The sequence below is a fragment of the Ammospiza caudacuta genome, chromosome 11 (genome assembly GCF_027887145.1).
Source record: "Ammospiza caudacuta isolate bAmmCau1 chromosome 11, bAmmCau1.pri, whole genome shotgun sequence".
Classification (NCBI taxonomy): Eukaryota; Metazoa; Chordata; class Aves; order Passeriformes; family Passerellidae; genus Ammospiza; species Ammospiza caudacuta.
In genome coordinates this window covers 4,826,947-4,846,853 of record NC_080603.1, presented here as the reverse complement: position 1 = coordinate 4,846,853, position 19,907 = coordinate 4,826,947, and the positions used below count along the sequence as shown (strand labels likewise).

At 41.8% G+C, this 19,907-nt stretch overlaps 1 protein-coding gene across 1 annotated transcript in view; it reads left to right on the top strand.

The window, feature by feature from the left end:
* The first annotated feature begins 270 nt into the window (after positions 1 to 270).
* CAB39 (calcium binding protein 39) overlaps positions 271 to 19,907 on the top strand; it is a 44,412-nt gene continuing 24,775 nt past the window's right edge. The window contains exon 1 of the mRNA XM_058812640.1: positions 271 to 390. The gene's annotated coding sequence lies outside the window, so the exon portion shown is untranslated. The remainder of the gene's footprint in view (positions 391 to 19,907) is intronic.

The window sequence follows — 19,907 nt, the reverse complement described above, 5'->3', positions numbered from 1 at the left end:
AACAGGCACCTACATCTGGTGCTGGGTGATGTGGTTTAGTGGCTCAGGGGTACAGTGACATGTACCATGGTTGAACCGGGTGATCTGAAAGGTCTCTTCCAGCCCTGGTGGCTCTGTGACTCCAATAATAAGGAAAAGCGCCGTGAACAATAAAACGAGGAAATAGCGAGAGGCGCGGCTATTTCCCCCTGGGTCCTCCGCGGCGGCAGGGGGCGCTGTGGCGCTGCGGCGCGGGCGGAAGCGCGGGCGGGAGGGCCGGGCCGGTGCGACGCCGTGAGCGCGGGGCGGGGGGGACGGGCCGGGCGAGCCGGGGCCGCGCCGCCTCTGCCGCAGCCGCAGCGCCGGAGCCGAGAGCCGCCAGCGGGCGGGCGGGGCCCGCCGGACGCACAGGTACTGGGACGGCCGGGGCTGCGGGGGGCGAGGGCCGTGGGCATTGTCCGGCGCGGGGCCGGGCCGTGCCCTGCGGGCCGCGGGTAGCGCGGCCCGGCCGGTGCCCGCCGCGCTCCGGGCCCGTTTGTCCGCTGGGCGCTGGGAGGGACCGGCCGAGTCCCGCCGGCCTGGGCGGAGGGCAGCTCCGGGGACAGCAGCCGCTGCTCCGGGGGTGCCGCGCGGAGCGAAAGGGCACGGCCGGGGCTGCGCTTCCCGTGCGGCAGCGCCCCGGTCCCCGAGCCGCTCCAACGTCGAGCCGGGGAACGATCAACGTAAAGCCGCGCACGGCCCGGCCCGGAGCGAACCGCAGCGCCCGCGCCGCTCCCGAGCTGGGCGGAGGGGCAGCGGCTGTCCCGTGCCAGCGGCGGCGGGCCGGGGGCGCTGCCCGCGACCACCGCTCTTTGTTCGGCCCCGGGAACACGCTGGGGGCGGCCGGAGGTGCGGGGCCGGCACTGCCTTGCGCGGCCTCTCGGGGTCCGGCCCCGAGGCCTCTTCCTACAATTGTTGTTGCTGGGGTGGCCCCGCTAGGCCGCCGCGGCCGTGGCTGTGCGGGAGTGCTGCTCGCAGCCCGCTCTCCTGCGGACTGACCCACGGACACCCAGCGCGGCCTCATCGCTGCTCCGTGCCATAAGGAAAGTTTTGCCATTGTTATTTTCCCTGTAAATCCCTGGTATGCTACCGGTACTGAAACTAGGATGTATCCGGTTTTGGTAATATAAAAATTTGTTTAAATTTTAATTTCTGGTGAGGGATCATGTAGGTGCCCAGGATTTATTTAAAACCTATATGCTGTCTTGTGGGAATGGTGTGATTTAATTTGCATGATGAGTCAAAGATTAAATTACATGACCTAGGCTCTTCAGTTTCAGTGAGGCAAATAATGCGTGGAAGAACAGTTTCAGTGTAGATCAGAAATGAAATTTGATTAACATCGAAATGTTGTAAAGTTTTGTCTGCGCGTGGGTTATTTTTAAAACTTACCTGTCAAAAACTCTTAATTTAAGATCCTTAGCGGTGTGGTTTATCAGGAAGTGTGCTTTCCTTTTTAACACCTAGAGCTCGTGCAGGCTGAGGAAATTTAACATCCTGAGCTTGCACCTTGGTATCACAGCTTTTAAATAATAGATCTTTACTATTTAAAACACTGTGTACCTTTAGTTAATAGCTATTACTTAATACCTGTTGATGTGGCACATGCCTTTAACTGCAGAAGGAAAAAAAGGCCACACAATATTTTGTGAAGTAGGATAAGCATGGTACCCATTCTGGGCTCAGGAGTTAGTTGGTTTTTTTTTTTGATTTTTTTGTTTTTTTCAGTTGTCCTGTAGAAATTGGCAGCTAAGGTGACCTGATAGGTTTCTGCCTGCTGTAAGAATATTGTATTTCACAGTTTTAGCTTCATGGTTTTCATGTGGTGTGGGAAACTATTGGGTCAGCCAGCTAGGATGCTTTTGGCTTCAATTTATTTATATTTGATGTGGATCTCCTCAGTAGTGTAACATTGCTGTTGTTGAGGCTTTCCTTGGTCGGGCAGAGGCACCTTGGGACAGGAGAGGTTGTGCCTGGTGGTGTTGGGAACAAGCAGGACAGTGTTAGAATGTGAGTTTGTACATAAGAACCATGCTGCTGAGTTTTTCTGAATGCTGACAGCATTGATTTTTCTTTTTCTCTTAAGTTTAATGACATTCTCTTCTTTATGTTGATACAAAGTTGTGAAATTTTGATGTGTTCTGTGTGCATTGAGTGCACAGCTGTGTAAAACAGAATTTATATTTGTAAAAATACATGTGTTTACCAATAAAAGCAGCAGTTGAGTAATACTTTGTGACAGTATGTCTTTGAGAGATAATTACACTCTTTGGGTATTATCAAGCCCAGACAAATGTATATTCCCAGTGGGGTGTGATAATATTAAAACTGCACCTCTTGGAATTACTTGATTGGCTTATTCAGGAGGGAATGGTGTCTATTTTGCATTCTGTCATGTAGCTCTTATTAATTAATGGCTGATAGTTAAATGAGACTTGACTCTTGCCCTGTATGTGCTGCACTTCCCAAGGTTTTTTTATGGCATTTTGGTGAATATGAGAATTACTTGCCAATGTCTTCCCTTCTGAATAATTTCTTTGTTCAGTGTTTGTAGATTTTTTTTTACATTATTATTTGCAGCCCGTTTTTTTTGGGTTTTTTTTTTTTTTTGGTGTTAAATATTTCTGAAAGCTGATAATCTCTGTATGTGCTTTAGAGGCTTTAGAAACTTGCTAAAATAATGATTTTTTTGGTGGAGTTTCAGAAAGCTGTACTAGCTGGTGCTGCTTTGAAGCAGGGGGCAGGAAGAAGCCTGGTGGCCTTTTGAATTCCCTTCTGGCCCTGCTTTTCTGTACTTGTGACACTGTGTAATATGGTTTAATTACAAGAGCAGCTATTAAAGTATGATTATCTTAGTCTAATTGGAGGCATCTTGCAGTTACCTATCAAAAATAAGATTTGACTCATCTGCTCCTTCAAAATTAATAGTTCCACAACACCCTGCAGCTATTTATGTAAATAATGTGCCAAGCAAAAATGTGAGTTGAATATTTTTCCAATATTCCCATTTCTGCACTGTACAGTTGATATTTTCTATGTTTAATTCTCTCTCTGGCCGTGTTTTCTGTCCATACCATGCTTTTGGCACCACGAGGTGCAGAGGTGTGAGCCAAAGGGAAGCTGAATGTCTGCAGTGAGAAGGTGAAACTTTATGCTGAAATCCCTCCCCACCCCCAAGTGCAAACACAAAGGTTAAATTAGAAGATGAGGCTGTCTTGAATTATTTTAAAGGACTTGAGCTGGGCTGTTAAATGCATGATCAGGAGTACCTAAGGCTTCCACTGGTGTCATGTGAGTTTGGGCTTTCTTTAGCCTGAGCAGAGTTATGTGCTTTCCTTATTGCACCTTGTGATAAAATAACACATTCATTTGCCCCTGTTTAAATACTCCTCATAAAGGCTTGAATTCAGGATTGATCCAAACTGGAAGCAGCCAAAATTCTGTGTGTTTACAGGAATAACTGTGGTTGTTCCTCAACAGCCTTGTGGCCTCCTCTTTTCAGACAGTGTTAATTTAGGAAGTAAATGGCTTAGGTTTAAATAAACAACTGCAATTTGCTTTCTAACTCCCTTGGTCTGAGCATTCTAGCTATGCTTGATATAATCAAAATACACTACAAAAAGTTCCTGACTGTTGTCCTCAAATTTGCTAAAAAGAAGCAAATATTAAGCCTATCCACAAGGGCAGAAAATTCTGGGGGATATTACTGAATATTGTAGCTAATCTTTCTGTTTATTGAAATTCTGCTACTTGTAGTTAAATTCCAAGTTCTTTCTAAAGATGCATTTCCTCTGTAATCCTTCCCTCCCCTTCAAACACTCAGAAAATTCTTCACCAGAAAGTTAAATATAGCAAGACAGTTCAAAAACTGGCAAGTTATAATTAGTAGAGGACTGTAGTATTAGTGTAAGATGTTTTTCTAAGTTCACAAACATCTTTGGATGAAGATATTTAGGAGTTACTACATAGATATTTAAAACATTGGATATTTTAAAAATTCAGGTATACTGCCAAGTGTGGGAAATGGCTGCATCAGTGAAAAATTACTCTGTGCTGCTTTTGATCCTTGCCCTGTTGTGTATTTTTTTAGTCAGTCTTTATTGATAACAAATTGTTTTTTCTTACTAAGAGAATGTAACAAATTGTTTTAACTGCAAACCCTGCAAGATTTGAAACACGAGACTTAAAAATAGCTAAGATAGAACTTGGCTATAAATTAAAGAGAATTAATTTGTCAGCTTTTCAGGGAGCTGAATGTATGTGACTGTGAGAACAGTACTTATGTTCAGTCACTCATGTGTGAAATGCCTTATCTCCTTTGAAGTTTATCTGTGTTAAAACACAGAATGAAAAAATGGAGAAGCATTTCCAGAAATGTGCAATGTGAATGTGTGATCTTTTTCTGGCTGCTAAAGCTGCCCAGACAAACAGCTTGACATCTGAAGAAACACCTTTCTGAGAAGTTTTCATTGTTTTATTTACTGATTTTGGAGTGAGGAGAGGCAGCTGCACAGAGTTGGGGAAGGTCCCTCTCACACCCCAGCTGGCTCTTGCACCAGTGTTGCTTTGACTGTGCAACTTTCTGTCATTTTCTCTTTACTTTCCTGGCCAGGTGCATCTGGGAAGCTCCTCATGGATGGATTTATTTTTCCAAATATTCATTCAGAGCCGCAGCAGCTTCTCAGCTCATCTGCTGAGGAGCTTGCTGTGAGAAAAAGTCTGTAGACACAGAGTTCTGAGTGACACCCTGTATGGAGTGGTGGATGTGTGTGCTGATCACACCCCTTCAGAGCATCCTGCTGCACTGGAGCTCTGAGATCTTCCCCTGCCTAAGCAGTTTCAGGAGGTTTTGCTACACTTATAAAAATGATGTAAAAGTTATTGGTCATTTTATTTTATTTTTGGCTGTTACATGTGAAGTTACTGCTCTGGCAGATGATCTCATTTTAATTTTTTTTATGTACTGCTATAATTTATAAAATTACCCACTATATTAACAGCCACATAACATTATGACTTTATTGTACAGACAAAGAATAAGCACAAGTAAAGTCTGTTCACAGAGGCACAAAATTTTAGCCAAGAAAATGTGGGGGGTTTTGTTGTAAAAGAGGCCTTAGGGATGCAGACATGCACTGAGTGTAACACAGGGATGCCTGAGAAGTCTCTCCCACATGGTTTATGAATGCCTGGCTCTTCTAACCTGTCACACCTGCTCTTCAAGTCCCAAGTTTCTTCTGACTGGAGTTTGGTAGTGATGGAGAAACTTCTCAGGAGAATTTAAAGAGATAACCTTGGAGGAGGTCACTTGAGGCATGGTTCCTGATAAAGACTTTGTGTATGCTTGATACTATATTAGAAAAATGTTAAGAAAGCAAAGTCAGTCTCTGAAAAATCAGCAAATATCCCAAACCTTGCTTTGCTTATGCTGATTTGGTACAAAATCCTTCTGTGGTTGTTTCCAGGTTTTTTCAGCTCACTGCACATAACATCCTTTGAATGTACTTGTTTAGTGAATACACCAAATACACTGCAACTGAAGACAGGAGGTTCCAGGTCCTTGAGGGTTTTTCTTTGGGTCACAGACACTCATGACAGTACATTTCACAGTGTTCTTCAGCAGCATGATGCTTTCCCCCCTTTTTCCAGGGAATGATGCTTAAGCACAGAGATTTTCTTCCTCTCTTGGGGTGTGTGACGTTTGTTGTGCATGTTGTCTGCTAGAGCACTTGAGGAACACACACTTAAACCTTTTTTTCCAGTGACACCCATAAAGTTGCCTAAACATAGATATCTGGGTATATTTTAGGTACTCCAAAGCACCTGCCCTAGAGGTTTGTGATTTTCTGAAAGGGCAGTTGGAGACCCAGCTGTTGATATTGGTTGTTAGCCTTGGAATCTCATCCAGAAGAGGATGAACACTCAGGCTGTGACCATGTTATAGGTACCTGGGTTATGTGTTACCTCAGGAGAAATGAAGATTTGGGATCAAATTCTGCTGCCTGAGTCTTGTCCAAGAGACCTGTTTTTGCTGCCCTCTGCCTTGTTGCCTCCTTTCCACCTTTAAAAAAGGAAAAGTTCCTATGGAAATTTATATTTTATAGTCTAGTATAGTTTATCAGTGGAATGAGTGAAGGTTTCAATAATCCAGAGAATTGGAAAACCTTAAATCAAGTGTTGGCTGTTGGATTTCAGGGTTCAAAGATGAACCCGAGAAGTTCAGCTTGTCTTAAAATATGTCTGAAAGCAAACACAAGCTGCAGTAACCAGGGTAAATAGTCTTTTTCCATGCACCACAGAGGTAATGATTGACAGCAAAGACAGCTTCTTGAGAGCAGAATATGTTGGCTAAACAAGTGCTGTTCTGGAGGTGATTATTTAGATTTGTAATCTCTAAGAAAAGCAGGAGATTGACTCATCAGAATTGACTAACATAGTTCTGTTTTATGTCTGTAATTGACATTGAGCAATATCTAAACTCTGCTGCCTCTGTAATAGGGTGGAGCTGGAGTAAACAGTTTTTCTCTGAGGAACTGCCTCCATTCATGGAGCATTTTGGGCAGAGTCCTGGCATAGCCGTGCTCTCTGACTGCTGTTACCCTTAACTCCTGTTATGGTGATGGGTTTGACATCATTACATCCAAAAGAGCCTCTTCATTACAGGGTGATGGAATATTTTCCCAAAAAGTCACAAAAACTTCAGGGCATTTGTGCATGCTCACAAACTTATGAATGTATTTAAGTTTTAAATTCCCGGACAGAATTGCTGCCAGTTTTCTTCCTCTTTTAACCAGGAAAAACCAAACAAACTTCAAGTCCCCAGCTTCTTAATTTGTGCTGTAGTTATTACTTCCTGCCTGTTTATAGATAATTTTTTTCTGTCACAAAGAGAAATAAACTCTGTTTAGTGAGTTTTCCTTCTTGCTTGGGAACTTATGTCTGTGTGTAGATATGTAAAAATAAAAAAAAAATGTTTATAGGCATTTGGAGCTGGATTTATAGTTTACATCCAACGAAGATTAATTAGATTTTTGCTTTGAGGCTGAGCATGCAAGGCTTTTTGCCTCCCTTAGGAATTGTACTGGGTAGGGTCTCAGAGTTGTTGGAGTCTGAATAGTTCTGCTCTCCCTTTAGCACTGGCAGTCATTCCTTGTGTTGATGCAGGTTGAGGATTTAACACTATCAAATCTAGGAAGAAATGTCAAATCTGTGTTTCGGAAGTAGCTTTAGTGAACAATGAGAATGATTGTTGGCCAGAAATAAAAAAACTTTTCTCTTGAAATAGGCTGTTTTTTAACTTTCAGAATTACTAGCAAGCATTGAAAAATGTTAGTAAGCACAACAGAAGTTTCTAACCCTTGTCTTGTATTCATTATGGTACTCTGACTTTCAGTGCTGTGGATTGATGCCTCTGAGATTTAGACCAAAACTCAGAAAATCCAGACTTTGAGCAAGTCCCTAAATTAGATAACCAAGCTAAACTAATTTCAAAATGACTGTGAAGGGAAAATGAAAATCTCTATTTTAGGAGCTAAAAGGGATAGTTTGAAAATCCATAAGTTACAGTGTCTCTCACATTGTTTATTTAAATCTTCTTTGACTTAGTAGCAAAGAGTTATTTTAATAGATTTCAGTACATCTGAATTCTGTGAAATCCCCTCATTTACTTCTGTTTCTAATGGATGGTTGGTCTGATTCCAAAATTGTCACTGCATGCCTTTTATTTTTGTAATTTCTGGGGAATGTGCAGGTTGCATTACAGTTTATGGGCTGCATCGCAAGCAGTGAGGGCAGCAGGGTGAGGGAGGGAATTTTGATTTCTTGACCATTTCATCATTTGATTTAAGAGCTCTTGTTTGATTGAAGCCTCTTAGTGATAGAGAAAGTGATGATATTGTACTGTTGTACTCCTATTTAAGTAATTTTTGTAATCCCTAATTAAATAAAATTATGTTAAGCTGGTGCACCAGTTAATAATTTCAGGGGTTGGGGGTTTTTGTTTTGTTTTTCCACATAACCCTAAGGATACTGACATAGCTGGAATAAGTAAAATTACAGTGTTAAGAGTATAGGTATCAGCTAAAATGCAAGTTGTTCCACCCAAGCTTGGTGTCAGCCCTTTAGGAGAATTACTGTCCTGCAGAATGGGGTTTTTTCAGTCATTTCAGGTACAATGTTTGATCATTCCTTGGGTGTACTTGTAGAGATGAAAACTTTTTATGTAGTGTTCAAGTTTCTCTTGGTAGCATTGCACAGTAATTGCATTAGAGGAAAATTGGGAGTTCTTGTTTTAGTATTGTGAAACAATTTGGTAGTTCCCTTTTCCAGTCCAGCTCTTCTGAGCAGATAAATTAAGGGAAGTGTCCCTCAGAGGTGCTTCCCACCATGTTAGCTGATCTAATTTTAGTCCCATTAGTCACATCTTGTAGCAAACCTTGTTTTTCAGTGCTGTCTGCAGCCAGGTAGCTCTCGGCCAGGTTTTCACCTGTGGCCCTGTCCGTGTGTCAGGGAGTGCTGATTCCTGTATGGACAGACAAACAGTGTCTGTTTGTCACACCTGTGAGCCCTCAGGGCTCCTCTGCCTTGGAGACCCCTGTCTGCAGCAGCTATTGTGAATTGTTTGAAGTCCAACCAGTTGGGAAGTCTCTCTTTTGGAAGGGTGTCTTTCCTTTCTGCTGTGTGATCCCCTCCAGGCTCCTTTTTCTTTAAATCCTTTTTGAAACTTTTGGTCAACAGCAAGCAGGAACTGTAAGGTACTACCTTGTGAATTTTGTTAAACTTTTTAGGAAGACTTTTAACCATTTTCTTGTAGTTGTTACACTCATGGAAGCAGAGCTTTGCTTAGCGTGATGTGGTCTGCATGGAAAGAGAACTCAAGTGTCCCCAAAAAGAGAAAGACAGATGAAAAGTATTGTGTATCAGCACAGACCTCTGACACATTGTTTATCTTGTGTTTTCATTGATATATAATAACTTTGAGTAGCTGACACTCTCAGGTGGTGTCAGGAGAGAAAAGGATTTTGACCTGGGTTTCTCAGGAATGGCTGACTGAAGTATCCTGCTGTAACACAGATCTTTGGACTGGTGTCTTGTGAGTCATCAGAAGGACTCTTAATTAGGTTGTCATGGCAGGAGCTCAAGCACATTTTGGGAGCAATCTAGATCATTCCCCCTTTTTGATTCCTGTGCTGCAGAGCATTTCATAACGTGAAGTGGAGTTCATGGGTTAGCCTGAAAATCTATAAAAGTGAAATACAATGGCATGGTGTTGATGTTGTGACTCTCCCCTCATCTCTCCTGAAGGTTTGTGACTGATAACTCTCTTAATCCTGGGATGCATCACCTCTGCCATTGAACATGCCTTTCTGTGCTCTGTGTTGCCCCAGAGGAGCACACCTATCTTGGCACTTGAGATGTGGTGTGGTTCATGTATCAGAAATGAATTCCATTAGTGACTTTGGAGATTTAGACTAAACATTTAAACTGGCAGAAGAAAGAGAGGTCATTTAGGGGAACTGTGCAAAGTACACTTTCCTACAGCCTCTTAAGGTATATTGTGTTGAAATTATTTATGTGAAATTTCTGTATTGTAATGGCTGGTTCTTTTCTTGGGAGAGCAAAGTGAATTCTACTTTAAGGTCTAGTTTTTTTGCTTGGCACAAAATCTGGTCACTTACTCAGTAATGGTTTGTTGTTTAGTTTTAAATGGAGATAATTTTATGATAGAATCATTGAATTATTTGGATTGGAAAAGGACCTTAAAGACTGTCTAGCATGGGCAGGGACAGCTTCCACCAGACCAGGTTGCTCAGAGCCCCGTCCATCCCAGCCTTGGACACTTCAGGGATGGAGCATCCACAGCTTCTCTGGGCAGCCTGTGCCAGGGCAGTGCACGCTCACAGGGAAGAATTAATTCCTGATATCTAATCCAACCATGTCTGCTCTCAGTTTGAAGCCATTCCCCCTTGTCAGAAGCCCCTTTGAGGTCTCCCCAGAGCCTTCTCTTCTCCAGGCTGAACAACCCCATCTCTCTCCTCCTGTGTCCATTGCAGAGGTGCCCCAGCCCCTCTGATCACCATTTCATCTCCTCTGACTCACTCACATGTTCCTCATGTGCTGGGGGCCCAGGGCTGGGTGCAGCTGAGTCTCAGCAGAGTGGAACAGAGGGCAGAATCCCTTCCCTTGCCCTGCTGGCCATGCTGCTTGTGATGCAGCCCAGGACATGGGTGGCTTTCTGGGCTGCCATGTTGCTGCCGTGTCACTTTAGGCTTCTCAGCAGCACCACCCCTGGGTCCTTCTGGGCAGGGCTGCTCTCAGTCCATTCTGTGCCCACACTCTGTGCTCAGGATTCCCTGTCCCTGCAGTTGCTGTGCTCATTGAGCTCTGTAAGGACTGCATGAGCCCACATGTCACCCTGTGCCACCCTGGGGATGGTGTCCCTTCCCTGCAGCCTGCTGTGACCACCACCCCTGCTCAGCCCCACACATCTGAACGGTGCCAGTCCAGCTGTGACCCCTGGGGAACACCACTCCTTGTGGGGTGTAATACATTATCAAAGTGTTGTCTCTTTCCTGAGCCCTGGATATCAGGCTGCATTTTAGCCAGCTGCTTCTCATGAGTTCATTTCTCACTCTGATGTCTTGGTAGCAGTGAAACAGATGTGTGCCTGGATGTCACAGATGTGGTGTGGCTTGTAATGCATTGATTTTTGGTTTTTCTTTTTCTTCCAAGTGATGATCATGAAATTAATTCTTAAGTACTTTGGGGAAAAATATCTCCTGGCTATCCTGTAATTTTGCTGCTCTTTGTGATGTGCTCCCCTTTGCCACATTGTCCTTGGTACAGCACACCTGAGAGGAAGCAGGAATTCTGTCTGAGGATGAGTTCTGTACTGAAAGGCACCTCCACACAGCTAACTTGGGAAAATTGGACACTTGATTGATGGTGTACTGATTCTGGCTGGCAGTGTGAAGGAAGAAGCACCCTTTATAAAAGTACTTAACCAGTGAAGCCCTGGCACAGTTGCAGTTATCATGGTCAGAGGCTGTGGTTTTTACTAATCTAAGCTGTATCTGCACTGGTAGGATTTGCTAGCAGAGCTGTGTCAGTAAACCCTTTGTACTGTCATCAAAACTGTCTTTTAAGTGCCAGGGACCATGGCAAAAAAAAATAAAATAGTGTGGCAGAAAGCAGATTTGTCAGATGGATAATGATGTGTGGATCAGCACAGATACTACTTGTGCTTCAGCTCCCAGTACTAGGTGAGAGATAATTGAAGGGAAAAAGCCCTGGACAACTCTTTTCCTTTACTGAATGAGGATGTAATGAACTAGAGGAAAAAGATTGCCAGTAATGGTGGTGTCATGATTCTCAGTTGTTTATTGATTGCCCTCTCCTGCTTTCTCTGTGTCTGTACATAACTCCCATAGGTTATTAGTCAGGAACTCCCTTTTGTAGAGGAGATATGGATCATTGGATCATGCACCAAATTGTCTTGGTTTTGTGTAGTGAGAATCAGCTCAGATGCATGAGAATTGATCTCCCAGTGATTTACATTTTAGTCTTTGTGTCGCTGTACTGAGTTGAGGTGACAGTGGCAGAGCTGAGGAGTCAGCTGTGGTCTCAGCCAGCCCTGTGGACTGTGAGCAGCTCTTTGCAGTGCAGCTTGCTGTGCTTGGGTTTCAGTTTCAGCCCTGCCTCTGCCCAGCTGAAGCACAGCAGTGAGCCCAGGTAGATGAGCTCTGTGTGATTGCCTGGCATCCCAGCTGGTTTGTTCTTGTGGAGCTGAGGTGGGCTCCACAGTAGTGTAACACAGAGAGTCTTTCATTGTGTGCTCCCACATGGATTCTTTTGAAAGGGAAGCCTTCTCACACAGTTTGGTAAAGCTGGAGTTCATTCCATGCTGCCTGTGGCAGGGGTCAATAGTAATCACTGTGGGAAGAGGGATTTTCCTTGGTGTGTTTTCCCAGTTCCTATGTCAATGTGTTTAGGATGTTCCTGAGCTCTGTCACAGTCACTACTTTACTGCTCATAATGTTAGTGCTTTAATATTGTTCTTTAAGTCATCTTGTTTTGTAGGTTATGTTTGTTAAAAATGTGTTCATCTTAAGGTACATTAGATGAAGAGCTATGTTGTGTTAAAGTTTAAAAAACTTGGATTGAGCATTAGAAGTTACTAGCAGGCCACAGAATATGGTCTCCAAAGAAAGTAAAGAAACTATGCGAAAAATATTGTGGAATTTCTTTAAAGTTAGTTTTAAAAGTGATGCATGTCTTATTGAAATTGTATTTGGGTAAATACTTTATTAATTATGATTTTTTTCTCCCTAGATTTGTTATTTCTACAGCTTTCTGGTAGGTGGCTGTAGTCAGGTGGGGTTGGTCTCTTTCTCCAGGCAGCACTGACAGAACCAGTGGAGACAATCTGAAGCTGTGAGAGGGGAAATACAGGTTGGATATTAGCAAAAAGGTTTTCATGGAAAGAGTGATAAAGTTGTGGAATGGCTGCCTGGGAGGTGGCGGAGTCCCCATCCCTGGGTGTGTTTAACAAAGCCTGGATGGGGCACTGGGTGCCCGGGTTTAGTTGAGCTGTTGGGGCTGGATTGGACTCGATGATCTTTAAGGTCTCTTCCAACCCAGTGAATTTGTGCTGGTAGAGAATGGCTTTACTGTGTTTAGGTTTTAGTTTGAGAGAATATCCTCTAAAGAAAACTGTGCCTTAGAGGATTGTGGCTGGAGCATCCCCAGACCTTGCAGTTTCTTTGTTCTCAATTTCTGTTCAGAAGGCGCTGAAGTGCACAAGCACCTCCCTTGTGCTGGTACTAGGGATTCTCACCCTCCTACCCTGTGTCACCAACTCGTGATTAAAGTGATGTTTTCCCCCAGCCTGTTGCCCCAGTGCTGATGCTGTGTGTGCTGCTGGTTTCTGTCCTTCACCTGGGGGCTTTCTCACACTCAGCTCAGTTGAGTTCTTGGAACGTGTGGACTCCAGGCTGTATTTCACGATGTGAAATCAATCAGAAATGAAACTGCAGTGTCCTTCTGCCTCCACTTTTGCCACTGCTTCAGTCTCAGAATTGACCCTTAGATGTATATCAGAAAATCTGGTACAAAGAGAACCTCTGGAAAGGAATGGGAATAATAAAGCAAAGGACTAGAAATAGTTACAAAGGAGATTCTTGCTTTGCATTTTTGCTTCCAAGGGTGGGTAGAATGGCACGTACAGAGTTGCAGCATTTTTTGTCATGTAACAAATATTCAGGGGTTTGTGATGATGCGGTATGGGCAACTGAGCCAACAGGGGATTGACTGGATACCAGGTTAGGAGAAAATTGTTTCAGCTTCTGCCTGGGCAGAAGTGGGCAGAATGTTGTCTGACAGCTTTCCTGAAGCTCCAGGTAAGTTCTTTGGGTTTTTTGCCCCCAGTGTGCTGGAGATAGTAGTTGTTTTTTGTGCTGAAGTGTAGGATTATTATTGTTTTTATTAATTTTTCAATATACTTCCCAAGGAATGGGTGAGGCATTCCCATGCCTGTCTGTATACCATATTGCAATATAGGAGTGAGGTTTGTGGGGGAATGGATGGGTGGGGTAACTCTAAACAGGACACCAGGGAAAGAAGCTGAGTCATAGGATTTGCTTCTGCATGGAGACAGGCTGGGATCTCACATTCTGAGCTTTAGCATTAACAGGCTTTTCTGCTTAGGCAGAAGCCCCTTAGAATCAGCAGTGCTATTTAAAATCAATTTATAATTAATGTTTCTGTAGCTGTGTGTTAAACTGCAATTTCTGTAACAATCTCCCAGTCACAGAGTGTAATGTGGCTTTGGGGGCTGCAGTGGCTGCCCTTTCCTTTTTCCTGCATGGTGCAGGTGTCTGCTGGAGAAGGAGGCTCTTGGAGAGGCAGAAGGATCAGTAAATTAATTGAATGGCAAGAGAGAAGCCTGCTTAATGAAAGGAATCAGGTGGCATTTGGTGCTAAAGAAACAAGCAGGGCTATGAACTGCCAGGGTTTTAATTGTTTGGAAATATTCAGAAAGTAAGAAGCTACGTCACATTATTAATTTCATGTTTATGTAGAGATTTATTTTCCAATATTACCCTTTCTTTTTAATCCATTGAATTATTTTTTTTTTGTTCGCTTCGCCGTTCTTCTGTGTTACAGGAGGAAGTTTTTTCTTCATGATTTTAATTTTGCTATTTTTAAAGAGGGGAAGTTTTTTTCATTTTAATCTTTAAGTGGGTCACACTACAAATAATTCTGTGATGCAGAGTTGTGAAACTGCTTTTGAAGCACATTAAAGCTTTTGTGTGCTGCAGACTTGATAGAATATGTTAATAGTGAATTTTAAGAAAGATGCTAAGTTTCTGTGCTGGGTGGGACATGGCAAGTATGAGATGAACATGCCTGTCCTTCAAGAAAACTTGTATGTATGAATTATATTCCTCACAAAATTATCATTATCACAACAGATCCAGACAGGTAATTGCTGTAATTCTTTTATCCATATTTTAAAGTTATATTGAAAGAAACACTGAAAAGGTGTGTGGAAGTATTTAGAGGATAGCAATTATTAATTTTTTTTTAATTATCGGTAATTATAATTTACAAGCAGAGCCATGCTCTGCCATGGCTACACTGAGCAGTTCATTGTGGTGTGGCTCCTGCTCTTTATCAGTCTCATTTCCTTTGGGAAAGTTTTACAGGTGAGCTTGTATTAATAAACTCTGCTAGACACATGTTTTGGTTGGGAGGCTGTTGAGTTTCAATTCATTTTACATATCCAAAAGAAAAGAACTGCTTTGCTACAATACTGAAGCTCTGGAAAATCTTTTAATTTAGTGGAAAACCAAATATGCAGAATGAGGATACTGAAAGATGTAGAACCCGGCACATGAAAAATGTGCAAGAATGTTTTAATGAGGAATGTGAGTACTGAATAACCCAGTGAAGGAAATGATGGCTGCTGCCCTCAGTCACTGCATTTATGCTCTCAGAAGTGCTGAGGCCTTTCAGGAATTGTGCTCTAGGCAGGAATTTGCAGTGATGAGCTGGCAGCAATATTCCAGCTGCTTCCCAGTGGCACCTGCCTGCTGTCCTGCACGTGTCTGGGACAAAGCACAGGCAGGAGCTTCAGCTGCCTAAATACTGGTAGCTGTGACATTTCATCATCTTGTACAAGAGGGTGAATAGCTAATAAGGTGTCACTTCTGGCTTTGAAGTACTCACATTTTTTTTCCAAGGAGCATGGTAGCTTGCATAAAAAATGGTTCTTGGATCAAAGGCATGGCTGTCAGTCTTCCTCTGGGATGCTGGGCATGTCTGAGGGAGACAGTGCTTTTAAAAATGCATAATTTCTCGATCTGTTCCTGGTTTTATCATTCCAACCAGACTTCACAGTGGTGAATTCTAGCTGAGCTTACAGCCCCTTGTAGCAATTACACCTCAAGAAAACTGATTTGTGTTATTGTTTCCAATGCTGGCTTAATGGTCCCTGTTAATCAAGAAGCATTCAGCAAAAGAGTGACTTGTGAGGGACATCAGGTCTATCAAGACAAACATGAGCTTGCTGCATTATATTTTTTAATAGCAGTGTGCCCCTTTTTAGCAAGATACAACATGCTGTGTCAGTAATAGGCTGATAAATTGTCAATTAAAACTCCACATGCAGTGCAACCCCAACTGTTTATTGTGAAACTTGGTATTTTGCCTTTGTAGACTGATTAATTTATTGAAGTGTGTTTGCTTAAGCCATTCTCCTATGTGTTACCAGCACTGTGGAAGGTAATTGGCACATGATATGATTTCAGGATAGGAGTTGGCAGCTCCCCTCTACCTGGAGGAGGAGGAGAAGCTGCTGTGCCCTTCCCTCCTGGCTGCCTCGTCCCCCTCCTCATCCCCTCCTCGGGCTGTTGTGGCTCACAGCTCAGGTGCCTTGTGCTGCTTTGTCTTAAAAACCTTTCAGAATTTTTATTTATTGCCCCTCATTTTTACTGGCTTTGTCTTCTGCCATTTTGGTCGGTTCAGTCAGCACTCTGGGCACTGGGACAAATATCAGACTTCTCAAAATAACTGATGGAAAGTGACCTTGCCCCTCCAGCCCTGCTGTTGGTTTGGCTCCAGCCTCACCATGAGGTGCTCTTCTGGAGGGATCAGGAGCTGAGGGAGCTGATTGACAGCTACTTGCTGCTCAAAGGGATGATTTTCCTACATTCCCTACACTACTCATTGTTTATTTTCCTTTCTGGTAGCTTGAAGAGTGCCTCAGCCCCTGAGTGGGTCAGCTGGCCATAAACAGGGGATGGGGAGCTGGGGGGAAATGGGATCTCCCCATCAGCCCTGGGCTTGCCTCATCTGCCCTGAGAAACCTTACTGGTAATTATTTGGCCTTACTGAAATTATGTTGGTTTTGTTTGATCTGCAGCAGTTTTCTTCTTATGTGCACGTTAAATGGATGTTCCATGGGTGCTCTCACTAGGCTTGCATTTTCATTTCCCCTCAGGAAATAGCTGAAGGGTTTTTTCCTCCTCTTTTCCTCATCAGGAGCTTGCAAAAGCAGTCAGCTTAAACTCTTGGTGTGTATAAATAAGGCAGAAGGATGCAGTGAGGAGTTAATATAGTGCAATTAAATGGTGAGGGCCACAATAGAATAAGGATTGAGTTTATTGCACCTGTTTGTCTCACAGAATTGGAAATGTGGGGCCTTTGTACATTAGTTAAGGAGTATTTTGCAAGGGGATAGATGGCGGTTTGCTCTCTGGAGCTGGAATAGATGTGGATATTTAAATAATGCTTTATTTGTGGATTATACTTCTGTGCAGAGAAAAAACAAAGTTTAAACTTTATTTTGTGGTAAATTCCTGGTATGTCTAAATTTAAAAGGCTTGAGTTTGTGTCCTTATGGTGCTGGTATGGTTTTCCATTCAATTGAATCCCTTTGCCTTTCAAAGTCTGTGCTGGTGAGACTTGGGTGCCACAAATTCATTTGTCTGTGGAGTAACTACACATGTTAGTGCAGTCAGGAGTGTAATTGTACCATTTCTTGTACCTATATTGTTCTGAAAATAGTAATGCAGGCATCTCACAGTAATAAAAATATACTTCCTACAACAGAAAAAAACCATTTATTCTAGCAAGTAATCAGGGTTTAAATGGTGGCACACACTTCTGATATAGAGGTAGCAAATTTTCTGACCCTTCAAACAAAAAAAGCTCAGCTACATGACAGACGATAGTCCAGACTAGTGCATTTATTCTTTAGAGAAAATAAATTAATTTAAAAAAAGGAAATTGTTTATCATGCTTCTGTATTTGTTCCTGTGGCATTTTTTCTGCTGGAGGGTTGTCCTCACAGAAAAATGCTGGATTTTTTTTCTCAGCAGACACTTTAAAATCTTATAGATATAAATCAGACATTATTGATTGTGTGGTCAATCCAGTGAATCAAAAATCACAAAGCCTTCTAGATAAAGCAGACTGCATGGATTCCTGGTGCATTGACAGAGCTGGAAGTTATATACCATCTGCAACAGTGGGGCTTCTATCTCTGGGTATCACAAAAGCCCCAATGTCCCAGAGTGCCTGAATGTGTCACTGGAACTTCAATCTCTGCGTGTTTGGCCATGTGCCATGTTGTTGTGTGATGGTCCATTGGCACTGATAAATCAACATCACATTTCTGTTTGTGGCTGGGACCCCAATGCTTTGAGGACCTTAAATTTTGTTACCTTTAACCTATTGAATATTGGTGAAATAAAGACATGCCTGAGAAACCTGAGGTTTGTATTATATTGTGCATTAACAAATGGTGAAGGTGAGGTTTCTGGGAAGGCAAGATAAAGCAAAGCAGCCCAGCAGATCCATGGACTTGTAGCATTTTAACCCTTCAGGAATCCTTTGTTTAGCCACAATCAATGTTTTATCCTGAATTTGCAAGGCAGCCAGGTGCTGGTATTGTGAATCAGTTATCATTTGACATGATGTAAGGCCTATTCTTATTTACAGCAAATGTCATTTGATGTTGTTCCCTTTTTGTGTTGTGCTGCAGATGTGCTGGGGGCAGCTCTTTCCGATCCCTCACAGATGTTGCCATTGTCTATTGTGCCCAGGGTGCTGCTGGGGGTGCTTTTGCTGGGCTGAAAAAGGAACAGCCTGTCTGTGTTCTCCTGCATGAAGTACAGCTTTGAGACAAAGCACTGCTCCTCCTTTTTTCCCTTTTTTTTTCCCCTTTTTTTTCTCCTTTTTTTCTCCCTTTTTTTCTCCTGTTTTTTTTCTCCTTTTTTTTCTCCTTTTTTTTCTCCTTTTTTTCTCCTTTTTTTCTCCCTTTTTTTCTCCCTTTTTTCTCCTTTTTTTTGTCCTTTTTTTTCTCCTTTTTTTTCCTCCTTTTTTTTCTCCTTTTTTTCTCCTTTTTTTCTCCTTTTTTTCTCCTTTTTTTCTCCTTTTTTTCTCCTTTTTTTCTCCTTTTTTTCTCCTTTTTTTCTCCTTTTTTTCTCCTTTTTTTCTCCTTTTTTTCTCCTTTTTTTCTCCTTTTTTTCTCCTTTTTTTTCTCCTTTTTTTCTCCTTTTTTTCTCCTTTTTTTTGTCCTTTTTTTTCTCCTTTTTTTTCCTCCTTTTTTTTCTCCTTTTTTTCTCCTTTTTTTCTCCTTTTTTTCTCCTTTTTTTCTCCTTTTTTTCTCCTTTTTTTCTCCTTTTTTTCTCCTTTTTTTCTCCTTTTTTTCTCCTTTTTTTCTCCTTTTTTTCTCCTTTTTTTCTCCTTTTTTTCTCCTTTTTTTCTCCTTTTTTTCTCCTTTTTTTCTCCTTTTTTTCTCCTTTTTTTCTCCCTTTTTTTCTCCTTTTTTTTTTCTCCCTTTTTTCTCCTTTTTTTCTCCTTTTTTTTTTCTCCTTTTTTTTCTCCTTTTTTTTCTCCTTTTTTTCTCCTTTTTTTTCTCCTTTTTTTCTCCTTTTTTTTCTCCTTTTTTTCTCCTTTTTTTCTCCTTTTTTTCTCCTTTTTTTCTCCTTTTTTTCTCCTTTTTTTTCTCCTTTTTTTCTCCTTTTTTTTTCTCCTTTTTTTTCTCCTTTTTTTTCTCCTTTTTTTTCTCCTTTTTTTCTCCTTTTTTTCTCCTTTTTTTCTCCTTTTTTTCTCCTTTTTTTCTCCTTTTTTTCTCCTTTTTTTCTCCTTTTTTTTCTCCTTTTTTTCTCCTTTTTTTCTCCTTTTTTTCTCCTTTTTTTCTCCTTTTTTTCTCCTTTTTTTCTCCTTTTTTTTCTCCTTTTTTTCTCCTTTTTTTCTCCTTTTTTTCTCCTTTTTTTCTCCCTTTTTTTCTCCTGTTTTTTTTCTCCTTTTTTTTCTCCTTTTTTTTCTCCTTTTTTTTCTCCTTTTTTTTCTCCTTTTTTTCTCCTTTTTTTCTCCCTTTTTTTCTCCCTTTTTTCTCCTTTTTTTTCTCCTTTTTTTTCTCCTTTTTTTTGTCCTTTTTTTTCTCCTTTTTTTCTCCTTTTTTTCTCCTTTTTTTCTCCTTTTTTTCTCCTTTTTTTCTCCTTTTTTTCTCCTTTTTTTCTCCTTTTTTTCTTCTTTTTTTCTCCTTTTTTTCTCCTTTTATTCTCCTTTTATTCACCTTTTTTCCTCTTTTTTTCTCCTTTTTTCTCCTTTCTTTTCTCCTTTTTTTCTCCTTTTTTTCTCCTTTTTTCTCCTTTTTTTCTCCTTTTTTTTTCTCCCTTTTTTTCTCCTTTTTTTCTCTTTTTCCCTCTTTTTTTCCCCTCCTTCTTTCCTCCTTCTTTCCTCCTTCTTTCCTCCTTCTTTCCTCCTTCTTTCCTCCTTCTTTCCTCCTTCTTTCCTCCTTCTTTCCTCCTTCTTTCCTCCTTCTTTCCTCCTTCTTTCCTCCTTCTTTCCTCCTTCTTTCCTCCTTCTTTCCTCCTTCT